The 24,131-nt window shown below is 49.6% G+C and overlaps 1 non-coding gene and 1 pseudogene across 1 annotated transcript; one reads left to right on the forward strand and one right to left on the reverse strand.

The window, feature by feature from the left end:
* The window catches only part of LOC149326459 (uncharacterized), a 38,108-nt pseudogene extending 27,504 nt beyond the window's left edge, over positions 1–10,604 (forward strand).
* A 2,510-nt stretch (positions 10,605–13,114) lies between these two features.
* On the reverse strand, positions 13,115–13,190 carry TRNAG-UCC (transfer RNA glycine (anticodon UCC)). Its single transcript has one exon. It is a non-coding gene; the product is annotated as a tRNA-Gly (tRNA).
* Positions 13,191–24,131: the final 10,941 nt, after the last annotated feature.

A 24,131-nucleotide genomic window follows, 5' to 3' on the forward strand; every position in this document is an offset into this window, starting at 1 on the left:
GATCTTCTGACACCGAAATCCGAGCAGAGATGTTATTAATACGAAAGCGTAGCATTTCTCATCAGGAACGAAACTTGGTAGAGTGGACCAGCATCTGTTGTCCGGCGTCACTCATAGCCTGAGTTGCTTTGGGACGTTAAACTCCAATAAACCAAACCAAACCAAAACCCCTCACTGACGTCACCACTTTCTCACATGACATCATCAGTCGACCATGAGATAGTGGCGCCTACAGAAAAGCAGAATAAATACTCTTCTGATGGTGCGGACAATTGAGTCAAGGACATTGTGATTGATAGGCGAGGGGGAAAGCCATGGGCCACAAAACCATAATAATTCTTGGCGAATAAAGGAGAACCCAGTGTATGCGTTTCCTTACGACTGCATATTAATCAGGCTGTGTGCAATAAGAAATGAAGGAAAATTTAATGAACTTCTCAACAGACCTCACGAAAAGACAATGCTTTAGAATTCTAAGCATCCCAGCAATTTCCAGCATCCTACTTGAACAGAGAAACGGCAGAAGCGTAGCAAGCCATATAAAATTGCTTTTTAAATCTCATAAACCAACAGGTTTTAAACAAGGAGCATGGTCGTTTAATCGGCTCGGCTAAGTTCATTCATTAGAAGTCTAATATGCCCTCAGTTACGTGATTCATTCATAGTGCAATCTCCCGTGACGTTTCCTTCATGGGTTACTACAGATGACCCTGAAGATTGGAGTTAATGTCGTTTCGCGCCTCCCAGTTCTCACAAAATGTCTTCATAAACATTGAAGTAGGTTACGCCGCATGTGATCCATTGCGATCCCATATGTTTGGGAGAAAATAAGAATGAATGAATGAATGAATGAATCCCCTTGATTTGTTGCCAATGTAACTAGTGTTGCTCGAAATTTTTTTCCCGCTGCGTGTCCAGCCATACCCGCCTAAAACCATCGATTCAGGTGCGTTGCGTCTGTACGTGGACACACTGCGCTTAAAGACAGCGTTGAACGCTAGCGGCCTGTTGCCGGACGCCAGTCCCCAGAAGTTCCACGAGGGGTACCCGGCTAGCTACGCGGCGCTCACCGCTAGCAACGTGCCCGACCTTCAGACCAACGCCGGCGCTGGCGGCGACGCTGGCCTCTCGAAGGACGGGAAGAAGTTCTTCTGGGGTTTCCCGCTCGACCAGCTGTTCTTCTACCTGTTGTGCTCCTCTCACTATGGAGCGGCAGGCCCCGAGCTTCGGAAGAAGGTTTGTGCCTAGTATTCACGTCTTCGCTGAGGTCACATTGCGGACCCTAGTGTTCGTTAAACATTAAAGCGAAATTTGTAGGGGATAAGCAACGCCAACCCGCATCGTCATTGTCGTGCTGTACATGTGATGCTGTAGGTGTGATGTAGATGTAGGTGTAGATGTGATCTTCAACTCTTCCGCGTGACAGCCATTTGTCCTCAATATGCTCTCCACCCAATTCATATTTTACCTGCAGTTTTGATCTACGATATTCATAATTTTTTATTACATGCAATCAGCTGATGTCCCCTCTATACACTTTTCCGTTGTCCTATTGTTCATCGTCATTCGGTAACTATACATGCTAAGCTTGAAAATGTGGTTTTCTTCATGTCTAGTATTTTATGCCTACCGCTCAACTTAGCCGCCATAAAAAACAGCTCCTCTTGGCCCCCAAAGTCAATAGGGCGACACCGAGTATTATGCGGAGGTTCCAGAGGAATTTCTGTTATTCCAGCTGTGTTGCGTCTGTCAGCCTGACACCATCATTTGTCGCTATATTCTAAATCTCAAAATGTTATTTACACTGTACGTAGGTTGCCGCACTAAATTTTTTTTCCAAATTTACGTATGCTCTTCCACGGATATATATATAAATGATCCCGGGCATTCTAACAAAATAAAACGATTCTACACGACTTACGCTAGCCATTTGCTAGGGCTTCGTAGGATTCTGAACCATTCTCTAAATCCTAATGTTTGACTGTTCTCATTTATTCTAGTTTACTCCTTCCAAACAGTAGTTTGCTCGCGTGGTTGGCGCCTATTAATGAAATGAGCATCGTTAGGACCTATGCTTATTGCGGCGTATTGCGGCTGCGATACTGTTGGCATTAATTACTTTAGTCCACATGTGATACCCACCCACCGATACACAGTGCATTTCAGTTGGTTCCGATGTTCTCATTCTCAGGTTGCCACCTGCACGTTGGGCAGGCTGTGTGACGTCACAAGGTCCTGTTACTTGTACCGAACAATCGGGGATGTCAGACAGCAGGGAAATTTTTGGTCAGACTGCAACCTAAAAGCTATCCCATTAAAAAACTGTGCGCCCACTTTCACTTGACGCCAGTGAACATCTTAGCGTCTTTCGGTGGACCGTCTAACAGACGCTTTTTTATAGACCGACGGTGAACGGCTTGGGTTGTCGTTCTGGTTCTGGGACATTCCCTACTTCTTCGCGTCCCAGGAGAATAGCGTTTTTTATAGTCGCTGAGGGCTATCAGCAGCACCCGCTGTATTTACTGTGTGCAGAACACTTTGTATGCCACAAGACTTACGGGTTTATAGAATGCCGTGTTGGATGTTTTGACAGAGGCAAAGCTGCGTGTTCTCCATGTCGATATATACTCGCCTATACACAACAAAAATATACCTTTAGGTCCACATTTTATAGGGCCTTTATTATCTCCCTGACCTTTTTATATAACTGTCAGAAAAGGTTTCCCCTGGCGACGCCATGTTCGACACTGAAAACTAGGAACGTGACTCAAGCACAGAAGTTGTATAAACGCAAACTTTCAGAACCTGCAAATCCGAAGGACATGCGTTCCGATTTCTGCGTGTTACATATGGAGAAGTTTATGCTTCCATGAGTGTGGTAGTGGATAGCGCTTGAGGCACAGACGATGCAAATCTTTTCGAAAATGTAGGAACGGGGCTTCTCATTACTACATTTCATGGAGAAGGCAGCAAAGACGTAAGGAAAGCGGGCCTATAAGAACCTACCGGCTTCATCGTCTGTTTGTTCAGTTTGTCCTTCTAGGCTTTTTATCACTGGCCATTAATCAGACAGCTTCTATCAGCGCGAAACCCAAGCGGACGCTTGGGTGTCCGTGTGACAACATCCAGCACTACAGAAGAACAGAGTATTTAAGAGCGATTGCTGCGTAAAGTGGCACAAAAGAAGCCGCAGCAATTACCTCGCTCTTTGTGGTCACTACAATTGGGTCATGACGACGTGTAATCAAAGGCTTAAAAACGTCCGCAGGCAAATGCCTTCTAGATCGCCTGCTCATTGATTACAATACTCAAACAGAGGAGCGAACCGAAGTTGAGCGGACCGGCGCTACGCGCTCAAAGTTCGACCACTGCCACAAAACATGACAAAGGAGCCTCACCAGGGACGTCGGACCGCACGTGTTGCGGCCCTCAACGAACGCTATGGCTCTCGTTACGGAAGCTTCCACACAGATGGTACGGGCCTACACCACGGGGTCGGTACACGGCCGCGGTCATCCACCAAAACACATACATCCAGGGAATCACTTTCCGCGCCTCAAACATCACACAGGCAGAAGTCGCCATAGCGCTGGCCACTGCAGAACCAGACTAAAGGGTTATATCATCACTGACTCCAGCAGGGAGCTTGTAGAAATTCAGAATAAGGGTGCATTTCTCAGCGCGGCGAGATAATCCTCCACGGATGCCAGTACCGGGTTTGACCGGACACACTTGTCATCTGGGCCCCAGCACATGCGGGACTAGAGGGGAGCGAGTCCTTCTATGCCTCAGCCCGCGCGTTTAACCGTCTGGCATGGCCTCCGCCCCCGCCGCTTGAGGAACCAGAACGCCATCAGGTCCTTACATACAAAGAAATTGCTAACTTGTACAAAACCCGACACAGCCTTCTTCACCCCTCGAAAAAGGGCTAACCAAAACTCAGAAGCGTTGACGCGTTTATACGCCAATACAGTACTGTGCCCGAAATTAGTATACTATTTCAGTCCGGCTTTTAACGGAGAAGGCCCGCACTGCGGGTGCGCCTCTTCGCAAGCGTACTATATGATGTGGGCTTGCTCCTCTGATCCCGCCAACCCCCTTTCCCTTCACCTACCCGAGAAAGCTGCCAGGCTGCCCTGTTCGGCTGCTCTACCTTATAGAGCCAATGCGTTCTCATGGCTGGGGCCCAAGGAAGCACAGGTGTGTCGGACCTGGGACATCTCCTAGCCTTTTCTAAGGGGCTGGCCTTTAAGGCTTGCACCCTCTTTTCTCACACATGCAAATAATATCAAACAAATGTTTTTCACCACCACTACCTTGCCAAAATAAGGGTTGTGGGAAAAGGAAATTTTAAGACTTCTCGATGGAGAGAGCGAGATAACTTTATTGACAAAAAGGATTTGGGACACGGATGTCCCCGCAAGACCCCACTGTTCTATACGTTTTGAGTTCATGGTGCTTCATAACGTGGGCGACCCGGCCGGTGGCGATCTGCTGCATGGCCGGGTCCACAGAGCGCAGTAGGACCTCCCACTTTTCCCGACGGGTCGCAGGCTCCAGGGCCCACGGAGGAGAGTCCGCAGGGCATTCAGAGAAAAATGAAGATAGCAAAAGTAATAGTCTTGTTCAAAAGCGGTGACAAAAATAATTTAGATAACTATAGGCCTATATCTATTTTGCCGTTTTTTTGGAAACCGTTGGAAAAAAATCATTCACTCCAGGCTGCTCACTTTCCTCGATAGGCATTCCCTTACTAATTGAGCTGAGTATGGCTTCAGAGCTGGTTTATCAACGGAGGTAGCTATGTTACACCAAAAGGAATTAATACTACGCATCATTGAGAATAAGCTGCTAACTCTAGGTATTTTTATCGATTTCTCTAAAGCCTTTCCTAATAAATCACACTAATATGTTAGAAAAACTCTTTTGTTATGAAATTCGAGGTATAACAGCTGATTTGTTAAGGAGCTATTTATGAGGAAGGTATCAATCCGTTTGCGTTGACCGAGAATAATCAACTGTCCGCGATAATAAATGTGGCGTTCCCCAAGGCAGTACCCTGGGGCTGCTCTTCTTCATTATATATATATATAAAAGATCTTCCAAACATTAAAAACACCGCGAATTATATTATGTATGCAGATGACACAAGAATCTTTTTAACAGGAACAGACGCTAATGACATAATAAAGCGTTGAAACATTATTCTGAGTAAACTTAGTGCATGGTCACTCTTTAATTCATTTATAATAAATTGTTCTAAAATAAAAGTTGTCTTATTCCGTCCAAAAACTGTCCCACGTACCTTTGATAAGATGCTGCACATAAATGACTCTGGTATTGAAACTTCTCCTGATGCTAAATCCCTGGGAATGATATTTAATAAATTTATGCTTTGGGACCATCACACTGACTACCTACGCACTAAATTGTGGAAGGCTTTAGGTATGCTAATGAAGTGTATGTTTTTTCTCCCGATCCACCAAAACCGTCTAATATATGTAGCCCTGTTTGAATCACATTTGCGCTACTGCCATTTTGTCTGGGGAAATGGAAGCATGAAGGCAATGTATAAAGAAATAATAATTGAAAAAAGCTCTGCAAGTGATTTCATACCAGCCTTGTGATGCTCACTCATCTCCATTATTCACTAAACTCAAAATCGTGAAATTACAGAACCTGTATGACTTTAAGCTACGGTCAACATTTAAATCGGAAATACGTAAAGGCACTCATACCCTCACAACATTGGGAAATTTGAAAAGTAACATATATTTGCGCTTAATGCGGCACACAGAACTGTGGAATTTTCAAAGATCTCGCACAAATTATGGATTTCAGATGGTTCAGTTTAGCATTCCACAGATTTTAAATAAATACCACCTCACAATCAGGAAATTACGCTCACTTTTTAAACTTCACTTGCATTCACTTTTTGTATAATGCTTGCCAATACTTCTCTGTTAATTCCAATTTCTTATGTAATCGATTTGTTTGCATTTGATGTCTATTGTTTGCAACCTAACTTCGCAGTCGGGATATTTGTTGCCTTCATCTGTGCTACCTACCTTTGTCAAAGCGTCCGCTGTCAGTTATCGGGAGGTGGGGCTAGCCAAGCTACTAATGTGTACCTTTTTTCCTACCTTCCCTACCACGTCTCATGCATCAATTTTTGCTTTGCGGTAAAATAAACTTCAAATGCGGGTTAGTGTTTGTAAGTGTAGTGTGGAGGTAGGTGCACTGGGTAAGGGATGAGGTGTATGCCCCCGCCTGGATGCGGAAGAGCAAAGAGGAGGAGGGAAGGGTGAAGGTCTGAAGGTGGTGCCATAATATTTCGTGGTAATTGTCAAGGAATTAATGGGATGGGGGATATCGCTGGCGCTCGGCGCGATCTGCCTCAGTCAGCTCGCTGAAGGAATGCTAGCACTCCCAAGAAGAGCCCGATTTTTAATTCGCCATCTCTCCTTGCAAAGCAGCCTCGTTCACGTATCCAAATGAATTAGAGTAGTCGGACTCTTCACGCACAACCAACGACGCTGCGACACAACACTCGCCAAGCTCCCGCAGGTGAGGGACCAGGCTTCCCGCATGGTCCACCGGGTTTCCAACAAGCGCGATGGGTTTCGATGCAAAGACACCTTGCGGCTGACGAAGACATTCGTGACCAGTCGAATCTTGTATTCGACTTCCTACATCCGCATGCGAAAACAAAATCATGAAACGAGCGCTGGCCCTCGCGGTCTCTACCTCTACCAGCCAGCTAATGGAACTGGGGGTGGTGAACACTTTTACGGAGTTTCAGGAATCCCACCTAAACAACCAATACACTCGTCTCACAAAGACAGGGTCCGATCGCCGCCATCTAGCCCGACATTACATCCAGCCCACCTAATTCACAGAGGAGAGGTGTTGCCTTCCTGTACACTGGAGACGCGCCCTCCACGTGCTACCCCTCCCCACCAACATGTCCAAAAAGGACCACATGGGCAGGCACCTGGCGTGGTCGGAAGCCTTAGACCGTCGCTTTGGGAGCAAACCAGGAGTATTCTACATGGACGCCTCGGTCCCAGAGCCCAGGGGACGGCACACGACAGCGATATTCAACGGGGGCAGAACAGTAAATGCCCTTACTTTCAAGGCCCAGTCAGCAATTGACGTAGAAGTGGTTGCCATCGCCCTGGTAGCCTCTGACTCCTCCTCCAAATACATAATCACCGGATAGTGAGGGGCTGGTTGAAACGTCGAGCAAGTGTAGGCTACTCGTCTGGTTTATCGCATCTGCTAAAATTGTTGCCGAGGGTCGGATCCCGCGCACCGATCTCTCGTTTGGGCTCCAGGTCACCAAGGCTTGCACTGAAAAAAGGCAGTAGGCGCCACCCGTGCTCTCTCCCTCCGGAGAATGCCCAAGGGACCCGATGCTGACCAGGACTCCGATTTAAATCTAGTTTACACTTTTAAATAAATATGCGATTATTATCAATGCACGCACCAAAATCTTCCCAGCCCGTGCAAAGGGTTCAGGAAGGCCAACGAGCGGGAACTCCTGCGCCTGCTCGTTTACACGATGCTGTGCCTGGCATCTCTGAAGCATTTCGATCCCCAATTCGACGGGCGGTGCTCCCACTGTGGGGAGTTGTCTGAGACCTACCCCATAGTGTGGGCCTTCCAGCAGAGCCAATCACTATCCGCCATCCCAAACCACATCTGAGAGGACTGGGAGGCGCCTGCACAGCCGCTGTGCCCTCGAGGCCTAAAGGGCCTTAACACAGCGCGCCCGGGCTGCGGAAACCACCAATGGGGTGCCTGAATAGGCATCCCACCTGGTTGTTGTAAGGACTTGACCCTTCTGGTCATGATCCCCAACACCTTTCCCTGTGGTTACATAACTGTCTTCATCTCCCCCTCCCGGTTAAGACCTCGGGCGTGGTCATTGGCCGCTTTGTTGCCTTGGTTCCCAGAGTGAGCAGGCACCCATATCAGCTCCACATGGGGGCGGATACATTAAAGGGGCGAGATTAAGGCTGCGGAATGCGATCTCACGGACGCGCTCTCGTGCAAAATGTAAAGAGTGGAGATTTTGAATCGGTAAGGACACACCAGGCATTAGTGTAAGCACAAGCGCTAGTGCTGCTTCTCCGGAGGATTCCGTGGTGGAGGCATGAAGGCGGAAAGTGGCGATGGGTTGGAGTGTGCAGTTAATGACTGTAAGTGCCGCGTCTTCGCTTAAGCAGGCTACATCCACCTGTACTGCGTCGGCTTCCGAACTGTAGTATTTGGGGGGCGCTTTTGCACGGGCTAAGGCGGGTCGAGCGATGGGTGCAGTGGATGTTCCGTGAATTGTGGCGATGGGTTGGAGTGTGTAGTTCTAGCGACTGCCACTGCCGAGTCTTCGCTTGTGCAGGCTGCGTCCACCAATACGGCGTTCACTTAGAACCTGCAGTATTTGTGGAGAGCTTTTGCACGGGCTATGAGCCGTGCCGAGCGAACGATACGTGGTGTGGGTGTTCCGTGAAGAGTGGCAATGGGTTGAGTAACTAGTTCTAGCGACTGCCTTTGCCGAGTATTCATTTGTGCCGGCTGCTTTAACCATAAGACGTCGACTTCCGAACTGCAGCGTTTGTAGAGAGCTTTGCATGGGCTATGCGGCGGGCAGAGTGAACGGTGGCATGGTTTTTCCGATGGAGGAGTTTTACCAGCAGCTGTGTGTGTACGAGGCGGGCGATTCGTGGTAATTTGGGGTCGGTTGCTAGGCGAGTGTATTCTGCTTCTCTGTGGACCTCTATGAGTTCGTGTGCAGTGCTTCAACTGACGCATGACATCTATGAAGCTCTCGATGGAGACTATGCGCGCCGTGAATTAAGTGAGGCGTCTTAACCGCATTGTTATAAAGCAAATGCGAGAGCATTTAGATTGCCTGCTCTGATGCTTAAAAGGAGTGTCTAATGTTATCTCGATTTCCCCCGCCTAAAACCTGTAGGAACCGGTTTCTTGGTCCTTATATGGTATGCATGAGTCACACCTTTCTTAGATCATTCCCTTACCTTTCATAAGTTACCATCTGGGATTGCATTAATCTGATTAACGACTCCACCATAATGCAGCAACTAATTCACGCTGATTCACCTTAATCTATCTTCTGGGCTGGCCTTCGAAATATAGTTCAAAAGTATCTTCTGGTGGTCTGAATCGTTTAAAACTGCGCGAACAAAAACAAGCACCGAGCAAGAACACACTGCGCTTGTGTGTGTTACTGTGTTCTTGCTCGGTCCTTGTTTTTGTTCGCGCAGTTTTAAAATATTCTGAAATATTTGGCGGTTTCTTGGTACTTTCGCGGGTGCGTTCATTTGCAAATTTTGAAAGTTTGCGGCGCACTATGATTCGCGTAGCGGCGATCAGGTGGTGTTACTGATGTAGCAACTATCTCAATCGCATTCATAGATCGCTGTGAATCCGCGGTCCTTATAACACTACTGGCGCAGTGGTGCAGGCTTTCATAGCTCCCCCACTTCCCCGGCAGGTGGCCTTTGAAGCACCTAAACTCGCAGTTCTCGTGTCGCGCAGCATTTCTTTCCCCGAGCTGCGGTAAGGCTCATGGGAAACGCCAGGGTGGGCAGGTGGCAACTACACTGACTGTATTTGAATTGATTCCATTTGCATATGATACAGGGCATCGGTAGTTCACAAAGCCGTGGGCAGGCTACGACGTGCCATGCTGGCCAGGTTGTGCCGACGTCGCAAGGTCATGAGATCTCTCGACAAATCATTCAAACATTGAAATTTGTCGAAGCTATCTGCTTCCTTTGAGGTCAGGTGACCCTGATGACGTCATCTCTCAAATGACCAATCAGGTAATTTCAAAATTTGTTCTGTTCTCCGACTGCTCTCACTCTGGGTTATACAATTTTGGTGACTTCATAATGGTCACGCCACCCAAAATAACAGGCTTTGTTTACGGAGAGATCGGAAATTTCATGTCAGCCTAAGTGTTAATGCGCTGAAAAAATAGGAGCGAGGAAAAGGAGCGTAAGAAATTGGAAGAGAAAGTTGCGTTGTAGTGGAGGGCAGCAGAATAATTTCCACCACCTTGCATTCTCTAAAGCGCACTGCGCACAGCACGGGGATGCCTTCAGCGCTCGCTCTGCATTCGCCGAAACGGGACCAAGATTTTCCCCGCGTCCTTTCGTAAAAAGTAAAAATTGGTTTTGGTTGGTAACCGTTGTTCAGAAAGATGTACTTAGTGGACATTTTGAAATGAAATGAAATCTTTATTTTCCATCAAATACAGATGGGGGGATTGTAGAAAAAAAGCTGTCCTTGGACAGCTTGACGGATCCACAATCCCTTATTTTGGCAGAGTGGCGGCATCACATAACATATTCATGATATGTTCTTGATATCTATGACGAACCCCTGTGTTATTCTCTCGCCTTTCCTCCTCCCAGATTGCCATCTGCAACGTCGCTCTTCCAGCGGTGCAGCGTTTCCGGCGAGCGTTCAAGTGCGGCCCACAGCATCGGCTTGCCACAGAGTTCACCTGGCCCGATATCGGGAGAAATTCAACCACAGCATTTCAAAGTTCCGATCACGTCCTTGGACCTACCTGAAGAGGAGACCTTCAGATTATTTTCGCATTGTTATTTTTCATGTTTACGAGGACTCCTTAGTCTTCCGTGCCATTCTACTTCTCATCTTTGTGTTTCGTTTGTGACCGTAGTGAGCACTTTTCTTCTCCCAGGTACAACAGTTCCTGATTACGAAAGGGAATTGTTGAGCTGGTTGAGCAGTTATGAGGCATCTGTGAAGTGTGGCAGGTGTAACGAAATGCAGTGCGCATGCGCAAAATTAGCTCTTTTACAAGATGGACACCAACGGCATTCCTTACCGGTATTTTTGTCCAAAACACTACATTACTGATGCGTGTACCGAAAACTGCTAAAAATACTATACGTTTTTGAGAGCGCAACCATACATTCGCAGTTTCACGAAACGTAAAACTCTTACAGCCGAGTTTATTTTCATAGTCGCCAGCATGCGTGTTGATGATATGCAGCAACCTATTGCAATGAGGCGAACGCGCGTATTTATTACTTTCTGGAATGTAGACGCTGTAAAAAAAATTTTGTATTCTTTTGGCTGTTGGAGTTTTCCGCTTACTGTGCCACTTGCAGAATTTTGGGAGTGTTTTGCCATTAAACATAAGATGGCTTCTCGCATCACAGGACAGTACCTCTGATTTACCCTTGTGTGTTCGTGAGCAGTTCCACAGTAGTTGCAAACCGTCGCTCACTTTTATCATGAATAAAACAGTCCTCGTTATGCAGGTCATGCTCTTCGCAATGTTTTCACCGTTGATAAGCGGTGATCAGTAGTGGCATTGGGGCAATTACAATGAGCTTTGCAACATTCGCTACAGTTAGAGTTCATTGGCTATTCGCTGTTCTCCATCTGATGTCATTGTGTTGCTCTCTCGTTTTTAACTTGTCTTCGTTACTAGCGAGTGGGTATTTTGATTATCGGCGACTGAAAGTCCTGCTACTTCAGAACTGGTTAATAGACAATGATATTTTTCTTGTTAGGATGTTTATAAACATATTAGAGCTTTATGCTTTGATAATGAATAATGCGTGCTGTTCTCTGGTGTTTACTTATGGTGACCAAGCTGGCATTTAGGCCTTCTTTATATTCTGATAGCCTTATACTCCTGATAGGTTTGAGGCTGAGTCGTGTGAACCTCATCACTGTGTGATAACTGTTTACCTGTAGGCCAGCATGAAAAGTTGCGGGCTCTAAAAAATGCTTGGGCCACAAAAGTTGATAAATAGCTTGAAAGAGACAGCTTCCTTTTTTGAATGTAAACCTGCAGCTCACTGACTCCTTTCTAAAATACATAACACGAATGTGGGGCTGCGTAAGCAGAGAACGGTAAAATGTTTCTCATCGTCTTTTCCGCAGGATGCAAGAGAAGGAAGGACCCAATAAGAGCCGCTGCAGAAATTGTTAGTGGTTGTTTGTGCGTGTTGTCACTATCTGTAGTGTTAGTAGAGAGCATTCTTCGATGCTGCCCAGTGCTTTTTCATCTTTGTGTAATGAGTAGTTTTCTTTGTGCTCTCTGCTGTACTCGCAGATGTGGGTGCCTTACGCCATGGAGTTACCGCGGCAGCAATGGGGTGCAAATTTTTGCGGATTTTTTAAATATTTCATTCAATGAAAGAAGACTAGAAATGCAGCGAATTGATTGGTTGTTAGTCTTGTGCCATATAAAAACATTGCCAGAAGTAGTATTCAGACTTACACTTTGCCATTGATGAAATCAACTGCACTGTGCGCTGTGTACAATTGCGATGTGTATTAACATGTAGAATCTGCGGTGTATAAATACGATAGCAAGAAAAGTCACATCGCAGAAATGTCTGCAACGATTCGTGATAAATATCGCTGATTGCTCGAGGACGTGTGGTGTCAAAATAGTAGCGGGAACTTTGAAAAGTTATAGCTGCAACCTGCAACCGTTGCGTTACGTTGGCCGGGGCATTACACGCAGAGAAACATCCAGGGTGTTAAACTGCCATCTCCTCGAGCTGTGGATTAGAAGTTAACTTCAATCCGTGCGCAAAGTCAGTCTGATTGCCACAAAACGCGGGCACTTCATATATATGCGAGCCCAGTTTCTAACGCGTGGCCCGTTTAGTGGTAACAGCAAAAAAAAAAATGGCGCATGGAAGCCCCATCTGACGAGCATGTTTCAAGTGATAGAGCAGCGGGAGGTTTGAACTACACTTCCTAACACTGCATGATCGCAGCGCAAAGCAACCTATGAGAGAGCCGACTTCAAGAAAGGCAACACTAACTCATAGTTGTCCTGAAAGAAAACAGTAAATTCAGCTCCTCGCTTTGTTAGGCGCGTTTGTATGTGCAGTGGCGCGACAGAGTATTAACTAAGGCTGAGTGTACTAGCAGCAATTTTAGCGATCAAATAAAATGCCGGAGTTTACAAACGTTTAGATCGTATCTATGAATGGATCATTGGAAACATGTCATAGGAAAAGCATAGGATTGAAAAGGAAAAGAAACTTTTGGGCAGCTAGACCGAAACACAAGCGCAACAGGAAAAAACTGAGTCGGCCGGGAATCGAACCCGGGTCAACTGCTTGGAAGGCAGCTGTGCTAACCACTATACCACCGACGAACTTTTGTTTTGCCTTTAACGACGAGGGGGGCGTTCGTCGCCGGCGTACTTCTGTTCGGGGGTGACACGGTATTTTCTTGGGCAGGAGCCATACGGGGAGAAGGGAGGAGGTCAGCCTCAGCCGCCGGGCAGTGGGCTTAAAACAGGTCTTGCGGAAGAGAATGCTTCTATGCCGGCGTCCAGACGGAGCCACAGAATACCGTGCGTACAGCCGGCTGAAGTCAGACGAATGCGGTGCCACGCATGGCTCTTCTTAAAGATCCCAAGCTTCGATTTTCCCTCCATTGATCTGCAAGTTTTCGAAATGCTCACTGCGTTGCTGGGATGTTACGTCAGTTCTGAGGTCTGAAAAACGCTCTTCCACTGCCAAATCAAGATCACGAACCTGAACTTCTTATACTCCGTTTCATACATCATGTGCAACGCTGTGAAGGCTACGGAAGTAGTCCACAGAAAAAAATAAAGAGAAGTGTATCACTCCGCGTTGTTTTGTGGCCGTGTGGTCTAACGCGTTGCTCCGGGGAGTCGCCAGGCAGTGGGGGTGCGTGGGTTCAAATCCCCGGTGGTGAAACTTTTTTTTTCGCACATTTTTTTTTTCATCGCAAGTTGAATATCGCGTGACTTGAATGAGAAAACTCGTTTTGTTCAGAATCGCTTGAGTATTATGGCGTGTTCTGAAATGAACTGCACGCATCTGTTCATTTTATGCATACCGCGTTAATGTGAGCCGTCCGAAATTCGTTGTCAATGAGCTCGCACCGGGTTTTGGTCACCAGTAGCGGTTTTCTTCCCGATTCTGCAGCATTGTGACTATACTTTTTAGATGCAAGCGAGGTTTCTGCGAAATATGACGTTCATTCGTCGGGTTTAATTAATTAGCACAGTGCTGAGTGCTCCGCCGTGGCCCGAATAACAAGTGGCCGTCTGTAACTTTCGGGTCAAATTATTCTTACACACACCACCTCGATATGGCCTGTTTTCCCGTGTTAAGTGTTAAATTTAGAACGTAGTGCTGATTCACACAGTGAGAGAAAATAGTACTGCCTCAAGAGTCAGATTCGTTGTCGTGCGCAAATGTACATGAAGGCAATACAGAGGCAAGAAAGCTTGTCTCGAGTTCTCTACTCTCCTAGAAGAGCAGATGCTGGTCAGGCAGGATTTTCATGCAGTCAGGTAAAAGAGTTCCAAGCTGTGGGAGCGTCAAGTAAGAATGCAGAAAAAGTTGTACAACGCTAGGTAAAAATATTTCGAAAGAGCAAACAATAAATGAGACAGGACAATAAAAAATGCTGACCCTGCAGTGTTTGTGAGAAACTGTTTATTCTGGAAACAACCAGTGGTGCTTTTTCAAGAGCCACACTATGATATTGATACATGTATTCGAAGAAGAGACAGAAGTAGTGCATGCGCTAGAAAAGGAAGAAGTTAGTTGGCTCTCTCGCGCGCGCTCGAACCACTGGGTGACCGCCGCAGGTTTTTCGTCTCTGCGCGGGTGTTCTTTTTGGCGTTGCACGCTACAGTTTGGTGGAGGTGCGGGGTACGCTTCCCGACCTGCAAACTCCGTACAGCGTCACTACGGACCTCACACCGGTTCACCAGCGACCCAGCCGCCATCTCTGCGGAGAGTCGCCTGAATTTGGGCCCCTTCCCCCGCCAACAAGGACGACGCAGCCTCGACCGCCGAGTCCAACTGACATGGCCACTGACACCAGGACCCAGCCGCCGATCCAGCCTCTACCGTCGAGTCCAACTGCCATGGCCGCTGACACCAGGCCCCTGGCGCCGATCCTTTGCCACCCACCGCGAACACCGCCATCTTTTCACGGTGACGTGTTCGAAGACGCTGAGGACTGGCTGGAGACGTTCGAGCGGGTCGCACGCTACAACGGCTGGTGCGACGAGCGCAAGCTGAATAACGTCTACTTTGCCCTGGAAGAGTCTGCTCGGACGTGGTTTGAAAACCACGAGGCTACACTTCCCACCTGGGAGACGTTTGGCCGGAGTCTCCTGGCTACGTTCCCCAACGCTGACCGCCGGGAGAAGGCTGAAGCTGCGCTGCCTCCCGAAATCAGCGCACGAACGAAAGCGTGCGCATGTACACCGAAGACATGGCCCGTCTTTTCAAGCGCGCCGACCCCAACATGACAGAGGAGAAGAAGCTGCGCCATCTCATGCGTGGGGTTAAGCAGGAGCTGTTCGCGGGCCTCGTGCGCAGCCCACCCCGCACGGTGGCGGAATTTCTAACCGAGGCGACCACGATGGAGACGACGCTGCAACAACGGGCCCGCCAGTACAACTGGGACATCAACTGCATGGTGCCCGAAGGCTTTTCGTCGTGTCTCGGCGGCAGTGCAGACACCTTGCGTGAACTAATTCGCTCCGTTGTCCGGGAGGAACTGCAACGGATCCATCTGCCTCAGGTTGCACCTGCGCCGCTGGCAGCGCTGTCCGAAGTTGTCAGGGACGAGGTACGACAGGCTGCGCAGGCACCTCCTGTCCCCGAAGCGCCATCCCGGTTCGATGACCGACCCACGTACGCATCTGTTGTACGTCGCACGACAGGCTACGGTCCCATTGCCCCAACGCCTGGCGTGAGCAACATCGGCACATGTCACGCAAGCGTGCCTGGCTACGGTGTGACCCCGTCGACCTCCGTGAGTAACATCGCCACGTATTCTGCAACCGCATCTGCTACAGCTGGGCCACGCCCTCGCAAGTCGGATTTGTGGCGTACACCGGACCGCAGGCCTCTCTGCTACCACTGTGGGGAGCCTGGTCACCTCTACCGCGCCTGTCCGTACCGCCAAGTGGGTCTTCGCGGTTTCCATCCCGACGCACCCTGCCCTCAGAACGGCGAACGACCGCATGAGATTGCACAGCATCTCTGGGCACGCCAGAACCCTGCCTACTCTGGAAGGCGCGAGTCCCGTTCCCCTTCGCCTCTCCGTTATCGCTCTTCCAGCCCTGGCCGCCAGAGTAGCTCTGCTGGCCGTCGCTCGCCGAGTCCGCGTCGGGAAAACTAACACCAGCGACCTCTGGAGGCAAGGCCGCTGACGTCGGGACGTGTCAAGATCCTCCATCGCGGAACCCTCGAGCCGACGATACCCGGACAGAGATAGGCAGCGACAGTATCAGATACGCTGCATCCGATTTGCGTGTGACAATTGATGGCACTGACATTACCGCGCTGCTCGATACCGGTGCTGATTACTCTGTTATGAGCCGTGCCTTCGCTGGAGAACTTAAGAAGGTTCTGACACCGTGGACGGGGACCCACATTCGCACCGCTGGTGGCCACCTAATTTCCCCTGTGGGCAAGTGCACGGCTAGAGTTGGGATTAGTGGTTTTACGTACGTTGGTGAATTTGTCGTACTCCCCGAGTGTTCCAGAGACTTGATTCTGGGGATCTACTTCCTGCAGTCGAACGGCGCTGTGATTGACTTTCAGGAGGCACGTGTCACGTTCTCGACCAAACAGGCCGTGGCGCGCTTTGACTCCCGCGATCCCTGCAGCAACGCTCTGCGCATTGTCGAGAACGACGTCACGGTGCCGCCGCGGTGCAGTGTTCTGGTGCTCGTGCAGAACGACCTCTTTCATGACTACGAGGGCCTAGCGGACAGCCATAGTCCACTGCTGCTTAAGCGGGGACTTGCCGTTGCAAGAGGTCTCGTCCAACTACGTGACGGCCGCACCCACGTCCTCCTGACTAACTTTGCCAACGAATATCAGCACCTGGCCAAAGGCATGGCTATTGCCTTCCTCCACGACGTTGCTGAGGTTCCAGGTTTGTGCACCGTGGGAGGACCCTCTCCGGAGTATGCTGGCCCACATCACGTTCTTCAGTCAGTCAGAATAAATCCTGCCTTGCCGTCGGTTCAGAGGGATCTTCTGTCGGCCCTCTTGGCAGAATTTGCGGACTGTTTCGCTACGTGCTCGAAGGTCGGCCGAACTCCACTCGCCAAGCATCGTATCATCACTGACGAGACTACGCGACCCGTCTGCCAGCGCCCATATCGTGTTTCCCCGGTGGAGAGAGAAGCCATTCAGAATCAGGTTGCCGAGATGCTTGCAGACGATGTCATTCAGCCGTCCACCAGTCCGTGGGCATCGCCTGTGGTTCTTGTCAAAAAGAAGGACAATACTCTGCGTTTCTGCGTGGACTACAGGAAACTTAACAGCGTGACCAAAAAGGACGTTTACCCGCTGCCCAGGATAGATGACGTGCTCGACCGATTGCGGAACGGCAGATACTTCTCGTCATTGGATCTTAAAAGCGGGTACTGGCAAATCGAAGTGGACGAGAGAGACCGGGAGAAGACGGCTTTCGTGACGCCTGACGGCCTCTATGAGTTTAAAGTGCTCCCATTTGGTCTGTGCTCAGCACCGGCTACTTTCCAACGCATGATGGACACTGTCCTCTCCGGCTTGAAATGGCAGTCCTGCCTGGTGTACCTGGACGATGTCGTTATATTTTCGCCCACCTTTGACCAACACTTGGAGCGGTTGCGCATTGTGCTACAAGCGCTCAAATCCGCGCAACTCATCATCAAAGCCGAGAAATGCCATTTTGGCTTTGAGGAACTTCGCTTTCTTGGTCACGTTGTCAGCGCACAAGGTGTTCGCCCGGACCCTGACAAGACTGCTGCCGTCTCAGGTTTTCCACGCCCAACTGACAAGAAGGCCGTTCGCCGGTTTTTAGGCCTGTGCTCCTATTATAGGCGCTTTATTCAAGCGCTTTATTCCTGCATCATGTAATGTGATGTGAATAAACTTCTTCTTCTTCTTCTTCTTCTTCTTATTCAAGATTTCTCGAAAATCGCGGAACCACTGAACGTACTGACCCGTGACGACACGCCCTTCCTGTGGGGGACCGACGAAGAGGCTGCATTTGTCGAGCTTCGCAGCCGTCTGCAAAGCACTCCGATACTCGGCCATTTCGACGAGCATGCTGCCACGGACATCCACACTGACGCCAGCAATGTTGGCCTTGGTGCAGTACTGATCCAGTGGCAAGACGGTGCAGAACGGGTCATCAGTTATGCTAGTCGGACACTTACGCGCTCCGAGACCAATTATTCTACGACGGAGAAAGAATGTCTTGCAGTGATATGGGCCATCTGCAAGTTCCGACCGTACCTCTACGGACGCCCCTTCCGTGTGGTAAGCGACCACCACTCCTTATGCTGGCTGGCGAGCCTCAAAGACCCCTCAGGACGCTTGGCTAGATGGAGCTTACGCTTGCAAGAATACCACTTGACAGTAGTTTACAAGTCTGGCCGCAAGCATCAGGATGCGGATTGTCTGTCGCGCGCGCCTATCCCAATCAATACCGAAGAAACCACCGATGATTTTCCTTTCCTGGGCTCTGTTAGTACCACCCAAATGGCGCAGCTTCAGAGGGCGGACACGGAGTTGGCGCCGCTCATCGATTACCTCGAAGGCAGTGAAGCTCCCATTCCGCGTGTTTTTCTTCGAGGGCTTCACACCTTCACTTTACGGTCTGGTGTTCTCTACAAGCGCAACTTTGCCAACAGCGAAGAAGTGTTCCTACTTGTCGTACCATCACAGCTGCGGTCTGAGATCTTGAGTGCCTGTCATGATGCACCATCCGCCGGCCACCTTGGAGTCAGCCGTACACTCGCGCGGATTAGACAAAAGTATTATTGGCCCAGGTTACTCCCATCGGTGCGGGCCTACGTCAAAACATGCCGTGAATGCCAACGTCGGAAGACTCCTCCATTGAAACCGGCTGGATTTCTTCACCCCGTCGATCCACCGAAGACCCCTTTCCATCAAGTGGGCATGGACCTCCTTGGCCCATTTCCGAAGTCTTCGTCTGGAAAGCGTTGGATAGTCGTTGCGACTGACTACCTCACACGGTACGCTGAGACCACGTCTCTTGCCAAAGGCACTGCTGCTGAATTGGCGCAGTTCTTCGTCCACAACATTGTCTTGCGTCATGGAGCACCCGCCGTTGTTGTTACTGACCGGGGAACTGCTTTCACGGCCCGCTTAACCCAGTCCGTGATGACTCTGACGCACACGAGCCACCGACGTGCTACGGCGTATCACCCGCAGACAAACGGGTTGGTAGAGCGACTCAACCGCACACTAGCCGACATGCTATCAATGTACGTTGACGTCGAGCATCGAACTTGGGACGCCATTCTGCCGTACGTAACGTTTGCGTACAACACCGCCCTGCAGGAAACAACCCGACTGACCCCCTTTCAGCTTGTCTTCGGTCGCCAGGTGACCACTCCGTTGGATGCTATGTTGCCCGTCGACCCTTACTGCGACTCTGACGCTGACATCGACGTAGATACCTTCGTTCAGCGTGCTGAGGAAGCGCGTCAACTGGCCCGCCTGCGCATCCACCGTCAACAGGAGGCTGCCGCCACTAAGTACAACTGTGGACGCCGTTTCGTCAGTTATGCTTCCGGCGACCTTGTGTGGATTTGGATACCTGTTCGTCGCCGCGGGCTCTCTGAAAAGCTGCTGCGCCGATACTTCGGCCCTTACGAAGTAGTGCGCCGCATCAGTGATGTGACTTATGCAGTTGCTCCCGCCCCGACAGCTTGTTCATCGCGCCGGTCGCACCGAACTGAAGTCGTACACGTTGTTCGCATGAAGCCTTACCACGACCGGCTACCTGACTGAACTGCGGTCCACTGCAGCTGTGTTCTACCCTTTCGCTGACTTTTCTCTCCTAGCCGCATCGTGTCGATGCTGCAGAAGAGGGGGGCAGTGATACATGTATTCGAAGAAGAGACAGAAGTAGTGCATGCGCTAGAAGAGGAAGAAGTTAGTTGGCTCTCTCGCGCGCGCTCGAACCACTGGGTGACCGCCGCAGGTTTTTCGTCTCTGCGCGGGTGTTCTTTTTGGCGTTGCACGCTACAATATGTAACATTGCCCATGACGACAATGCTATTGGCCAGAATGTTTGGCAAAAACTTGTCGGTGAACCACTTCTCAAAGTAGTTGCCATCCATCTCAGAGTGGTAGTCAGCGTGGTTTTCCTTTTTTGCTCTGAAGAAGTCAGCAGTGTCTTCAACGAATCCTGTTGGCTCCCACCATGTAAAAGAATCAAACGGGCCCATTTGTTCGAAGGCGCAGCCAAACTTGTTGTTAAACCTTTCAGGAAGGCATCCTGAGATGACTTTACAGTCTTGTCCTGCCAGACGTATTCTTTTGTGTGCCCTGCGTTGACCCAGGTTTCATCTAGGTAGACGATGCACCTGTAAATGCAAAACAACCGAGTACACGAGTCAATGCTTGTAAGTAAACAAACACGTTGCAGCATGTAAGTAGGCAATGCACTGCAACAAACGCACTGCTGACCCCTGTCTCACAAACAGCCGCTCAAGGACACTCGAGAAAAAGAATTATCTCAGCTTGATTGCTCCCTTGTTCGGGCTTATATTTCACGCCCATGCGGCATTTGGTAGCCAGTTTATATTCACTGTATGTTTGCATGGGGCACTTGACTAATTCGGCAACGTTTGAAATCTCTTCCCTCGCGACGACTGCGAACAAAAATTGACAACGTTCGCAGCAGTAGCGCCAGTAACTCGCACCACCGGAGCAACTGGCAGTGTACAGTGGATGTCCATTCGTTCCTACGGCGACGACGAGATGGCACTACCCATTGCAGTGCTGCATTTTTGGCAGTTTTGCTGGTTTTGCTTGGCGCACCAATTGGGATTTAGCGATTTAATCTGACCCATGCAGACACGTGCCCCACCGAAACGTAGCGCAAAACTGGTCGTGAAACATCACCACTACGCAAAAGGTCGGCAAGAGCAACGTGGTTAGGGCGATTTCTTCTAAACGTGTTATCCTGAAGAAACACTCACTGTTCCGACTACGAGGTTGCAAAGCTAACATCAAGCTCTATTTGAAGCCAGTGTAAACGTGCTGCGTAAGAAAATAAGCACGGAACGACATGTACTTGCCCTGTCCTCGGAATGCCTTGATCGCCCGCAGGTATCTGCGACGCCAGGCAATGATGTCACTTCGCTCTATCTGTGCAAGATTCCGTTTTCTTTTATGAAATGTGAATCCGATGTCCTTCATCAACCTCCACAACGTTGTTTTCTTGAAGTTCGGCAGGTCGTCGTCCTCAATGCCAGCCTTTAGCACACTGCCCAGTGTTGGGACTTCCCTCTTCGCGTACATACTGTGCACTTTCAGACGGATGGCATGGACTGTGAAGCTGTCATTCTTAACTATTCGTGACCTTGAAATCTTCACGTAGCGAGATCTTTTATTCGGAGACGCCACAAGCCCGCACAGACGCTCCGGCTTGATTTTGGCAACGCTACGGGGAGATACTCCGTTGTCCTCGCTCAGAGCACACAGTACTTCCCGAACAGACTTCTCCAGAAAACGGATCTTGGTGCGGCCGAACACATTCGCAATTACTTGCTTGGCGTGCACGAAACTTCGGGAAAATGCGTACAGGAGAGCTCGCCGCGGCCGCTCAGCTGGACGCCATTTTCTCAAAAGTGAAAGGGAGGCGGACGGAAAGAGTAAACACGGCGGCCAGCGGGGACAGCGAAAACGTGAAATGGAAAAAGACGACAAACGCAAAATACAAAATCACAGATCTCGACCGATTCGCTCGCAATAACATCGTTTTCTGTCACGCTGATGACAAATGTATTATCCACGAAGCCTGTCGGCAATGCATTTCTTATTTTTCTCTCACCACAGGCAACGCACTATTTTCTGTCACGGATGCAGGCTGCGCAAAAAAGAGCGCTAGCTTTGACAGCGTTGCACCTGATGTATGAAACGGAGCATAGTGGCCCTGAAATAAAGACACGGACAGCCAGAAGTGAATGGACCTCCAATGAGATCCATCAAAACAATCCAAATTCAGCAGTTTTTGAAAGGAATAAAAAGAAGTTGTGCGGAGTTTCAAGAAAAACCTGTTATGCAGGCGGGAAGCTCCGTCCTAAACCAAAACTCGGACAGCTCCGCCCCTGAGGTCATACAGGGCCGTAAAATACGCGTTTCCGTGGTGTCTCGCCCTGCACTGGGTTTTAATAGACTCGTTCTTCAAACCGCGGACACTAGGCGGGCTGGGGCCTTACATAGCGAGGCCTGGACGGCCTTCTGATGCTTCATTTTTAAGTTCAGCTAGCACAATCTAAGTGCAAAACTTGCGGCTGAGAAGAGGGCAGTGATACACTGAAGCGAATACTAAATGCCTTTGCAGTTCATAGTTTTGTGTCTGTTTTGTGCTCCCTGTGCATGGCGAAACAGAAACAACAGGTCTCGGGACTTGTCCCTAACAATTGTGAGACTCAATCTGTGTCACATCTAATAGCCTGTCCTGGAATTGGTGGACTGTTAATTGCGGCACTTGTAGTAAACATAGAGCTTGAAGTATTTGATACACTGTGGTTTCATTCTTAGGACTTCTTAGTTGCGGTCACATGTGATTTAAGACCGATTTCAGAACTTTCCGCTGTGCCCTTGCGTCATTTCCAAATATCTCCGAGCAGCACCAACCATCTTGCATATCCCTGGCTATAGAGGAATGCCGTAAAAGTCGCCCTGTGTGTAGCGGCCATCGAAAAGGAATAATTCTAGTTGTTTTCAAGCTTCTCCACAAGCAATGCCAAAAAACTAGAATTACTATCAGCTCATCGCAGCCACTTTAAACGCGCAATTTCCGGTGAGAAAGATAAATGTGATATAATCATCCCGATTACCTTTAAAATTCGGGAAACCGACGTGTGCTATTCGGTTTTGTAAGGCCTTGGGAGAAAGCTCACGGCCTGTCGAAATTTACTCTCATTAGTTTTGACACAAAGGGAAGCTATCAAGAGGGTTTAATCAATTGTCAATGTATTGCAAAAGCACTTCGCGGCTCTACTGCAACTGAGAGCAATGGTGTTCGCTCCAGTGACGCCAATCAATAACGACTCTCTCGTTAATCTATCCGTGCTTAGTAAAGCTGTACTGACGTTGCGTCTGCTTCCCCGGCCCCGATGGCATCCCTTCGAAAGTGCGCAAGATTCTATTTGAGGAACCTCCTGCCTCCTTATTAGACCAGGTAAACTATACTGTCAAACAGGCTGGCATTCCTTCCGGCTGGAAACTAGGAAAGGCGATCCCTTTTCTTCGAAATCTAGTTGGAAGCTGCGCTTTGAATAAATTTAGGCATTTGGTCGGGCGTTCCGTCTACCGGGCCGGAGAAAAAGCGCCAGTTTCATACTGAAGGCCTTTCGTCGCAATTAAAAGACGCCATATGTGAGAAGTCAGACCCTGAACGCTACCTGCTGACTGGAACTGGGAACTAGCACTCCTGTTGTTTTATTGCGAAAGCAATATTGCTAGTACTTTTCTCCCGTCGGCGGAGGTCGTTCCTTCGCTGTCACGTGGCACGACCACGTGACTGTGTGACCTCACGACCAGAGGAGAGCAGGTGCCCCAATTCGTCTCTTCGGCCGTAGTCGTTCCTTCGCTCGGCGCGGCGGCTACCACGTGACGGCCTCCTCGGCCCGCCGCGTGAGGGCGCTCGCTAGGAGAGGATACATTGGGCGCCGCAGGCGCGCTCCGCTTAGTCACGTCTGAGGAGTTTCACAAGGCGTCGCTGGAGCGACGTGCTGTGCGCAGACGCCGGCGCCGTGCCGAGGAGGCAGATGAAGAAAGAGAAAGGCAAGAGCGGTTGCCTAAGCAACGCGCCTATGCCGCAGAGCCCGGCGGCGTTCTACAAGTTTTTTAGAGCGCAGCTCTTTGGCGTCCGTTCCTGGGTTTCGCGTCGTCGTCGGCGTCGGCCTCGTAACCAGCTCCGCCCCCCTTTCATCCGCAGCTGGGGTTGACTCACTATCGGCGTCAGCGGCATCAGTCAGTCGCTGCTATCGCTTCCCTCCTCCCTTTATCGTGTTGTCCGCTTGCTGCGCGCGCTTCTGCCCCCATCGTTTGCCGCTG

The sequence above is a fragment of the Amblyomma mixtum genome, chromosome 10 (assembly GCF_055824585.1).
Source record: "Amblyomma mixtum isolate Tamu chromosome 10, ASM5582458v1, whole genome shotgun sequence".
NCBI classification, from domain to species: Eukaryota; Metazoa; Arthropoda; class Arachnida; order Ixodida; family Ixodidae; genus Amblyomma; species Amblyomma mixtum.